This window comes from Argentina silus, assembly GCF_951799395.1.
Source record: "Argentina silus genome assembly, chromosome: 19".
Classification (NCBI taxonomy): domain Eukaryota; kingdom Metazoa; phylum Chordata; class Actinopteri; order Argentiniformes; family Argentinidae; genus Argentina; species Argentina silus.
Window position 1 is genome coordinate 1,313,034 of NC_139673.1, and position 10,000 is coordinate 1,323,033.

Genomic DNA, 10,000 nt, shown 5'->3' on the forward strand with positions numbered 1-10,000 from the left:
TCCGCTGGCAGACCTGTCTCCAGGCCATTTTCATAGATATTCTACCAGTGATGTTTAGCTGCGTTTTTTTTTCTTTTCCGAATTTAGGCGCGAAAAGCTTAAAGGATGACATCTGATTGTCCACTGAGGCTTCAAAGCCTCCACTAGGAATCGACCCTACGGTCTAGTAAACTCATTATTCCGTAAATGCAAAACAAACCCGTCATAATCGTAACCTTTGTAGGCATGTTACAGAATTGAAGAATCAATCTGTGTTGTTGTCTTTCCTGCGTGGAGGAGTGAGAGCTGGTTCAGGACCACGGACAGCAGCACAGAGAGGCAGGTGGAGACGTGACTTCACTCCTTTATCTCCATCCTACTGGGTCATCCCTTTATTGGTCCCGAGTGGCTCAGCTGTTCTCACATCAGCGCTGTCTCTGCTCCCCCGACACTCCACTCAGAGCCGTCACCTTTGACCTCTGGGAGAGAACAGAGGGCAGCACACATAAAGAGAAGGGTCAAGAGGTCGTTCCCCAGAGAGATAGCGTTGACGGATCTGTGGTTGAACAAGAACGATGAAAACAGGTTGACGTAATACGTAATCCGGTGTCACAGCAGCTGTCACAAATCACGCTTTACTACATTGAGTGGAATTGCTTTGGACGTGTTTTTCTTTTTAAAAATAATATCGCAAATATAGCCCAAGGTTAAGTGTGGTTTGTTTGTGGCCATGGTACGTGTAAGCTTATTGAAAACCTATGCATTTCATATGAACCACCGCCATTGGCTTGCCCTTGGTGCGATAACGGTGTATGATATTCAGCGCTTTCAGTACACAGCATGTGCAACTTCTCCTGAAGAGGTTACAAATGCTTGCACTTCTCACATAAGTGATGCAGATGGGAGAATTGCTTTTAAATTGATTTAGGACAAGGTACTCTTCTGTAAGGCATGTGTGTGTGTGTGTGTGTGTATGTGTGAGTGTGAGTGTGAGTGTGAGTGTGAGTGTGAGTGTGAGTGTGTGTGTGTGTGTGTGTGTGTGGGAGACCTTTTAGCAGACCCAAGATGCATCACAGTCCATACCAACCAGCCCGGCACTCACCTCACCTCCGCAATAATTTAAAATCCATTACTTACATTAACATCCTAACGAGCATTTTTACAGTCCCCTGGTTATACCCCCTAAGCACTAATTAGAAGTCACACTCCACATGTCAGGTGGAAGCGCCGATGCCCTCGCGGTAAATGTCAAAGCTAAGGTAGGCCCGTTTCTCTGCTGGAGTACTTCAGTCAGGCCCCGCAGCCATTGTCTGAGGCAACGCATACGGTCCATTAAAATGGACTTACATTTTTAGAAAGGTTTATGTCCCCCCTATAACAAACGTAGCACGATTTTATGAGGTAGACCCTACAGAAACGTACGTTGTGCTTGTGCATATGTTTATCCTTCTCTTCTGGAAGTACCCTGACACACACGGGTCTGTGAGACGCATGTGGAAGAGGAGGGAGGGGGAGGGAGGGGAGGGGAGGGGAGGGGAGGGGAGGGAAAGGGAGGGGAGGGGAGGGGGAGGAGGGGAGAGGAGGGGAGGGGAGGGGAGGGGAGGGGAGGGAAAGGGAGGGGAGGGGAGGGGGAGGAGGGGAGAGGAGGGGAGGGGAGGGAAGGGAAGGGGAGGGGAGGGGAGGGAAGGGGAGGGGAGGGGAGGGGAGGGGAGGGGAGGCAGGTTGAGAAGAGTAAATTGAGACAGTGAAACCCTGTCATACAGTAAAGGTCATTAGTTACGGGTCAAAACATATTACCTCCACCTTACAGAGCAATATTCCACAATGCACTTTGAGGTTACCGTGGTAGCTGAGGACAGTTGTGTAATAACAACCAATCCCTTGGTGCTGGCCCAGGCTAGTAAGGACACCATTCATTCACCCCTCGGCCGTATAACATGTGTCTCTATGGTACCAGGGTTAAGTGGAGAACGGACCAAAGGTAACACCCTTGTGGTTGGCTAGGCCACCATACTGACCATCCTCCCATTCCCCTACCTGTCCGAGGAGGTCACAGGTCAAAGATAAAAACAGCAGTGCACTCCCCTTCTGCAGCCAAATGAAAACAAGCAGAGTGATAAACCAAGGTCGTGCTCTTGGTGATAACCAGAGGCAAGGCGAGGCAACGGGAGATGAGATCGGAGATCGGAGATTTCAGTCGCTTTGTTCATCTGGTGACACAACGTTTTGACAGGCGGAAGGTGACACGGGAATATGTTGACAGTTGCATCGATATGAAAGTCTGATAACTTGCAACACAGTGGATTGAAATAACCAACATACAAATGTAAAGAATTTTGCGACTGGGAAAAGGGAAAAGAGCTGAATTAATGCAATACATTTTGATTGCCTATTAATGTGTTTATACCTTGTAAGAACAGAAAGCCTATTTGATTTGGCTAAATACAACATATGAATGTTGCAATTATAACTCTCCCTAATGACCTGTAAACAAGTAATTTTTCATGATAATTTTTTTTTCATCGAAAATGTTTTAGTCGTGAATAAGCATTCACTGGTTCGCTACTGTAATTAATTTCTATTCGTCCATTTCAGTGATCTCATGTTCAGCAGTACACCTTCCACACACCTACCTCGGTTAGATTATTTTCTGCTTCAACGAGGCTCATCAACAATGTCATTATTTCCTATTACTATCCCAGGTTTTGATTGATTTCCTGAGTTAATGCAGAGAGGAAGCTCCATTACTTCAGTCTCTGCACTGAACCACTTTTCTCTGCAGATTCCCAAAGGCTTTGGAAACATAATGGTGTGTGAATTTCTTATCTGAAGCCATGTCTGTTATTCTTCAATTACGGCATGGACAATAAGGTTTATTTGCAACTGCTGTGCTTTATGTTCAGTGAGGATATTGACTATGGATGTATAAATATGCAGAAATGTGGATGTCTGTACTGTACATGGGTCTGTAAGGTCTGTAAATAAAGCGCCCCGTGTGACATCAGGGCCAACATTTTAAAACGGTTTGATTCAGGTGTGTTCGTTGTTTCCATGCGTGTGTAGTTACAGGAGAATAAGTCAAGGCAGGGAACTCAGAGCCATGAGCTCCGTCAACGTGCCAGTGTGGTCTCAGTGTCGTTTTAGAAGGAGGTAAATGACGAGGATGTGTTTTGCGCGTTCAATTAACACCGCAGCATGTCTTGGTCATGTTAAGAAAATATTCACTAAACCGCCTCGAACGAGATCGACGATTGTTGACAATATCTGTTTTGCATCAATAGGAAAAAGAGACACGGTGGTTATTAAGGCCTCACGTTGACACACACACACGCACCACAGCTGTAGTGGGGCCAACAACCAAACGAGTCTAATTTCCCTAACGAGAAAGAAGTCGCCCACACACCGAAGCAGTGCAGCAAGAAGCTGGAGCGGCAGACGGCAGCTAACATGCTAACGTGCTAACTGCCTCAGAACGACCGTAGCAGACGACAGCTAACGTGCTAACGTGCTAACTGCTAACGTGCTAACGTGCTAACTGCCTCAGAACCACCGTAGCAGACGGCAGCTAACGTGCTAACGTGCTAACGTGCTAACTGCCTCAGAACCACCGTAGCGGTTTAGCTACTGTGCGCGAGCTCTGGCAAATTAGCCGCACGCTCAAGTCGTGCGGATGACGAACACGCTGCTAGCCAACCGACAACAGATACTCATAGGCACCCTTACTGATGGCATGACCCACATACACTTAATAATGCAGAAGACCCTTGGCTATTAGGAGTACATTTATTGTAAATGCCTCCGTGTGAAGAGGAAGGAGCTGGTCGTCCCAGAAGGCCTGGGAGATGACTGTAGGCCGCTTGGATGGTTTATGTTTTGTTTCGTTGAGATGCAAATATGGTTTCTATAGATGTCAAGGTCATGTGATTTCTCATACACTGATCTAAATAAAAAGCAATGGAATTAATTTTTTCACCTCAAACTGCATTTGATAAAGAGTATTCGAAACAGCATACAGTGGAAGTGTATCTGGCAACAGTAGGTAGTTTTGATAGTTCATAGTTCTTATTTCATTCACGTGCTTATAAATATGAATCATGCAATCATCATCTAATTTATTTTGTGATTATTTGAGAGAGAATGAATTTCAACGAGACATTCTGATTTGAGCTTAACTCTTCTTCAATATCTGTATTATCTCAGGTCTTATATTACTACAGGTCCAACATTCTTGGTGTAGACTTTTTGAAGTGACATAATTCACTTCACATTGCCGCCTCAGTCCCGTTCCCCAGACATACCTCCCCACAGGCCTCCTTTATCCATTCCTTCCCCTCTCCTCCATTTACAATCACTCACATCCTTCATTTTAAAGGTTCTTGTTCTCAAGGCCAGAGAGGGTGGCAGACCTTAATCCTCTCCTTCCATTGCTGATTTAGGCCTGCAGCTGATTGAAAACGGAAAGTGCACTGTGGCAGCCTCTTAAGCCAGCCCAAGGGCTTTTCACACTACATGCAACACACCATATAGTGTCGAGAGACTTGAGGAGGGCTTACCGGATGCACGCAGACAGACATTATGCATTGAATGCTTACAAAGGTAAGACAAATTGCACCAGAATGCATCACATTTGGAGACAACGGGAAAGAACAGACAGATGAAGTGAAATAGTTTTGTCAAAAGCTTAGTTTCAAACTTCCTATTGATAGCAACAGAATTTCACCATGCTTAATGTTACCTTGGAATTTGTCTAGCAAATTAAATTCTGAAACATATGTTGTCTGGCCTATTTTTCAAGCAGGAACCAAAAGATCTTTCATCCTCATTTGGGATGCGCACCGCGGCGCTGTGTGTCTTTCTCGTTTCAAGGACGACTTTGAGACAAAATAATACAAGAGAATAAAACAGCCGAGGCGTCTTCTGTACAGCCTCCCTCTCCACGGAGGCTGGTCTGCTGGTCTGCCGCCTTACGACTGCTCAAATCTCGCCACTCTCATATCTCCTGGGCCTTTTTAACACCTCTATGATAAAATCTCACCTCTGCAGCTTCCCCTGAGCCCCTCCAGAAAGGCTGTAAAGGTGTCAGGGTGATGCACTGGGTCTTAGTGTTCGACCCTGATGACCAGGGACAATCGCTGAAGACCTGCACTTCTGCCGCCGCCTGCTCCGGGGTTAACTGCATCACTCTAGGGCACAATTCCAGGTAACTGGATGTTTATAACTCACAAATATGGTTTCCGTTGAGTTGAATGAAAGTATGTTGAATTTGAAATGCAGTTAACATTGTTTTGTTTTTTTGGTGGGGATACTGTATGAATACATTAGATACAGTAAGTTCATAAGAAGTTCCATTCCTTTAGTATTCCTGGGAACTTGTTATCGACAATTCATTGAATTAGGGCTCTATACTCTCAATTGACAGCTGATTGAAAAGTAAAGGAGACAGGAGAAACCAACATACTAATCTGTATTCATATTGCCTATTTCCACTCCACACTCATCCAGTAGAGCTCAATCATCGGCAGAACTTAATAACTCCCCACTCACCAACTAGCTCGTTTCAGTTAGAAGTGCTGCCCAGCTCCTCAGACCAGCCTGGCTAATGCCACAGCCCAGACCTGGCACAGATCAATGCTGCTTCAAGCCTCGCACAATCGATGCCGCGTCAAGCCTCGCACGTTCCCAATAATTGGAACGTGCTGTACAGTATGTGGCAACAAGTGTGCCCCAGGAGACAACATGGCCGCCTGCCACGTTAGGACATGTCCTGGTTTTGATTTACTCACGTTGAGGTGCTCCAGACAGAGAGTTAGCATGACATATGACCCTACATCCAGGAAGATGTGGGAATCAAACCCTCGCCCTGAGCGCTGCTGGGGCCATGTGCTACCAACCGAGCCATGCGGGACCGCGAAGGCCGAGGTGCTCTGTATTGAGGAGTTTGGCCCCTCCCCTTGATTTATAGCTGTTTTTACGAGCGACAGGGAATATGGCGGCAATCCATCACGCGGATTACATTTCTGACCAATTACCATGTGGTAATAGATTAGCGTTACTGACAGATGCCGATGCTAGGACCATATTCACAGAGAGAGAGAGAGAGAGAGAGAGAGAGAGAGAGAGAGAGAGAGAGAGAGAGAGAGAGAGCGGGGGGGGGAGGCTGTTTGAATAGCCCTGCTGTGTATTTCTCTGAATTTGTCATTTTTATTCTATGTCAAAATTCTATGTGAATATGAATTGTAATATTAGGTGGTTGCTACTGTATATAACAGGCCTGATTGTTGAATACTGTAACAGCTGAGGAAATGTTTGACTGGTGGTATTATATAGCAATATAGAGAGAACATAAATGTGAGTCTGAGTCAAACCACTCGAGAAAAAAAACAACCCATAAACATTTCACACCTGCCTATAATTCAGTGATGGAGAAATTGCAGAAAAGAAAAGCAGGAAGAAAGGTAGCAGAGTGCTGACATAAAGACTGTCTCCATAATCACCATCATGGTGGAGGAGGAGAGAGAGCAGACATGGTGGATGCCAGCACCTGAACCCTCATTTCATGTGTTTACAGAAAAAATGTATCCTGCCGTTTGTTGTTTCTCTGAAACCATCCACTAACGCAATGCATAACAGTGTGAAAATGATACAAACGCCACATTTCTTTCAATACAAACGCCACATTTCAATACAAACGCCACATTTCTTTCACTCAGACATCCAACATGTCTCATCAAACACATCCCAGTGATTGTGATTGTACACAGCAGATGTTTGTTAATTCTGGTTCTGTTGAACTGACACACCGGAACCGCGTGTCAACACGGTCGGGTTGCCTGAAGTTGCGTCGTCTGGCCGCGACGAGATCATTTCAGATGAGAGTCGGCTGCTGTGAAGAACAGCTGTCTGACACACTAATTAACTCTGTTTCTCTCTCTGGATTCCGCTGCAATCACACCGAATTAGATCAAATGAATAACCATCACCCGCGCTGATACACTGACCTTGCAGGGCGGGTTTTAAAAGCAGCGCTTCAGTCCTTCGCTTTCCCGCTTTGTATGCAGCCTCTGAGTAGACGCTACCCCGAAGGCACAGATCCAGGATTAGCACACCCTCCTAAACCCCATCTCTAACCGCTGTGGGAGAAGATACAGAACTGACCTTAGAACAGATCCAGGATTAGCACACCCTCCTAAACCCCATCTCTAACCGCTGTGGGAGAAGATACAGAACTGACCTTAGAACAGATCCAGGATTAGCACACCCTCCTAAACCCCATCTCTAACCGCTGTGGGAGAAGATACAGAACTGACCTTAGAACAGATCCAGGATTAGCATACCCTCCTAAACCCCATCTCTAACCGCTGTGGGAGAAGATACAGAACTGACCTTAGAACAGTGATTTGCCTGCTTGATAAAAGAACAACGGGTTTGCCTGCTTGGCGGCAGGGTGGTGGAGGGGGGCGGAGGGGGGCAGGGGGGGGCTGAGGGGGCGGAGGGTGGCTGTGGGGGGCGGAGGGGGTCTGAGGGTGGCAGAGGGTTTGGACACTGGTTTGGACACTTTATACTTTATACACTTTATACTCATTCCTCTCATTTCCAACAGCGGCTTTTTTCCAACAGTCGATGAAAGGGTAGTGTTGCACAATTTGGGCATCTTGATATCCAGCCAACCCACCTCACTCATCTCAGTCCCTCAATATTGAGGGTTAGTTTTTTGAACGTGCTCGTCCACAGCAGTGACTGAGGGGGGCTGGGGGGGGCGGGGGGGGCTGAGTGTTAGTTTTTTGAAACGCGGTCGTCCACGGCAGTGTCTTCCAGGATGTTGAGGTAACGTGAGGTCAGTCGAAAGAAATTATAGAACAGGAAATTACATTTTGGGTCGTTATCAGCTGAGCCACAACGAAATAACGATAAGAAATAATGAAAATGTAAAACTAAAACTAACAAAGCCGGCATACTTCAGATTGACACAGCCAGATATAACGGCATTCATGATATGTGTAGTTTGAAGCTGTTGGAAGACATATTTTTTTCAATACAATTGTAAAGAAATTGGTAAGCAACTCTGGGAGATATCAGAATAATTCTCTTCACGGTCCACAATCTCCCTGCCCTCACATCTCTCAGTTAGTGATTGCTCAGCAAAAACAGAGTCATGGATGAGAAGGAACCCACTGCTGGGATGAATGGCCATGCCATATAAGAAAGGGACATATGAGCTAGATTAAATGTACCATACTTTAATGTGACACTATTTAAAAAAAAATATATATATATATATATATATTTCAACATTATATTCTTCACCACGTTTGTGATGGTTTTCAGCAGCAGCTGAAAGGCAGCGGCATCTCATGGAGGCTGCGACATACGAAGTCAAATCAGGGGTTTTGAGATACAATACATCCTCTCTGCACGTCCTGCCAGTAATTTATTTTCTTTCGGGGGGCAATTTTCAGGGCTGTGAAGTGGACAGAAAATCTCCCGCTTAATCTTCCCCTCTCATCACAGACTGTAATCTGCCAGAGACAGAGATGAGAACAAGAGAAAGATGAAACCGACCGAAGAGAACAAAAGGAGAGGTGAGGTCTAACAGCCGCCATTGTGATGTCATGATGAATCCAATCACAGAATGTCACTCAGAGCGACTAGAATGTGAACCGGACATTCCTCGGGGAAGTGATGGGGTTAGGACTTTGATCTGTGACTATAAAACAGAAGCAATCTCTGACAAATCTTTTTTTGTTTGTGGTTGGTGCACTTTTTTTTATTGCCGCTAGCGTAAAAGACACGCATGACAGCTCAATGTTTTCATCTAAAAATGAAATTAATTACATTGTTGAACTCTTGTTCAACTTGGACTCTGTCTATACAATCCCGAATGCAGTGGATGTCTACTCATTGAATTGACTGATTCAATGTCTTTTTCTCAGTCTCTCTCAATCTTAGTCTTTGACGTTCTGGGAAATCTCTCGAGGCCATGTGAGGTGCCTTGGAGTTCCATTCCTTTATCATTGTAAGACAGGAATCAATCCCCACTGATCCCCGTCGTATAGCCACAACACCACAGGTTGTCCACTCATTCCTCTGTGTTTCGCCTTCTGTCTGATTTCATCAGTTACTGTCCACGTTTGGTAGGCAACGGGATTGAGGCTCACACTGCAAATCCACAAGCCAGAGTAGAGGGAGCGGACCTGGTGATAAATGAGTTTCGAAAGTATCGAAATACTGAACCACATCAATCAGGTGGAGATCCCAGCACAATCTCTCTTTCTTCTCTCTCTCTCTCTCTCTTTCTTCTCTCTCTCTCTCTTTCTCTCTCGCTCTCTCTCCCTTTCTTCTCTCTCACTCTCTCTGTGTGTCTCTGCTCTCTCTCTCTCTCCCTCTCTTTCTTCTCTCTATCTCTGTCTCTGTCGCTCACTCTCTCTCTCTTTCTCTCTTTCTCTCTGTGTCAGCTCAAGGGAGCTGGGAATATAGCCTACAGACAGACAGACAGACAGACAGACAGATAAACAGCCTGTCAGAGGACCATAGCAGAGAGAGAGAGACTATAACAGATAGACGGGCTACATTCGCAGGCCGTAACACGCCTCATGCATTTTACAGTGGGGATGAAGTTTTAAGAGGGATGAACACACTGACCCAGACACTCAGTGCTGTGTGCTACCACCACTATAACACTGAAATCACACTTCAGAGCATTTATGAATGGCGCCGGACCCACTCCCTTTTGAATGAGAGCACTTGCCATTGTTTCTGTGAACGCTGCAATTGATCTCTTCAGGACAAATACCACACAAGGACATGACAACTTTGCCAGTAAATGTTCAACACTAGACCACAAGTGGCTCAGCAGCAGAATCTCCCTGAGGTAAAAGTATGTTTGGCTTTCTAAGCAGCTGTTGAAGACATTTTGAGACCCTCTCATCAGAGCTTCACGCTTCACAGCGGGGGGACGCGCCATCTCATGGCGCCCTGAGCAAATCACGGTCGTTTACACAGCCGAGTCGTCGCCACATCCCTT